Raw genomic sequence first — 1,333 nt, forward strand, 5'->3', positions numbered from 1 at the left:
GTCTCAGTTTCTCCGAAACACCCGCAACATACGGAATAACCACTGGTTTGGGTCTGGGTTTGGGGTCTTCATTTTCACCTGCAGGTTGCATGGACAGTTTTTGCAGTGCAGATTGGGTTGTTTTTGACCTATTAGACCAAGTTTAGATGGAATAAACAGGTTTGGATCAGTACTGTTGCTCCTGATTTTCTCATTTGTTGAATGTATTATCTGTTTTATGAATATTTGCCCACAGTTTAGTCTAAATAAAGTGTCCTTCCCTCTGCTTTGCATACATTCACAGATTTTTCCTGGAGTGATCGATGCAGAGAGAGTTGATAAGCTGCAGATTGAATGCTCCGGGGGTCGAGTCAATCAAGAGAGCTGTCAAAGAGGCCTTTCAGTGACGCAGCAGGCAGCTGGACCGCTGCGGTCCACCATGAGAACCCTCCAGCCTGGCAGACGTACAGGCGGGCAGAACCTGGGCGAGCCACTTGGCACCAGAAGCGCAGCCGCCTTCCTGGTGCTGCAGCGGCTGGCACCGAGCGCAGGCTGGCAAGGACACAAGGCCCAAACAAACACACACACACACACACACACACACACTCCTGCTGCGGAGCAAACGGAGGCGGGCTCTTCAGAAGCTGCTGTTTGTCTGCAGACGGCTTTCATCTGAATGGAGGCCTTTAACAGGCGTTGTGTGGCGGCCCTCGCCGCACGCTGGGCAGCCGGTGATCCTCTCCTGTCGAGGTTTTAATTAATAAACAATGTTTGACGGCCACAATGCACTTGGAGGGACAACACTGACTCCTTGGTGGCCTTGATGCTGTTTGTTTTGGAGACGAACTCTGACTCCCACTGAGTTTACCACAGAAACCACGAGGTGCCTACAAAACCCATTTCAAGTGGTACGGTGCTGTGATTTTCAGCTGCAACAGGTCCAGTTATTACATGAGAACTGAAACAGTCAGTCAACGACAGAAAAACTAAATTAAAAAATGTTAGTTTTACAACTTAAACTTTGCCTTTTTTTTTTAGAAACTAAAACATGAAGTTTTAAACAAGATGTGCTATTAAATCCTTCAGTTAGGGTTTATATAGTGGTCTGACTTCCTCCTTGTAACTCCACAAGCCCCTCTTTACTTAGGTGTCTCAGATCAACTCGTTTTGACACTGTCTCTTTGAGAGACATTTACGAAGATATAAGAGCGCAGAAACCTTTTTTTTTTTTTTTTACAAATTAAGATTTTAACAGGAGAAAACTTGTCCATCCAGCCTTACATGTTGGAGCCAGAGGAGAATGAAGACCACCTTCAAACACAATGAATAAAAAAGCCTTATCAATGTATCATTT

The sequence above is a fragment of the Austrofundulus limnaeus genome, unplaced genomic scaffold (genome assembly GCF_001266775.1).
Source record: "Austrofundulus limnaeus strain Quisiro unplaced genomic scaffold, Austrofundulus_limnaeus-1.0 Scaffold64, whole genome shotgun sequence".
NCBI lineage: Eukaryota > Metazoa > Chordata > Actinopteri > Cyprinodontiformes > Rivulidae > Austrofundulus > Austrofundulus limnaeus.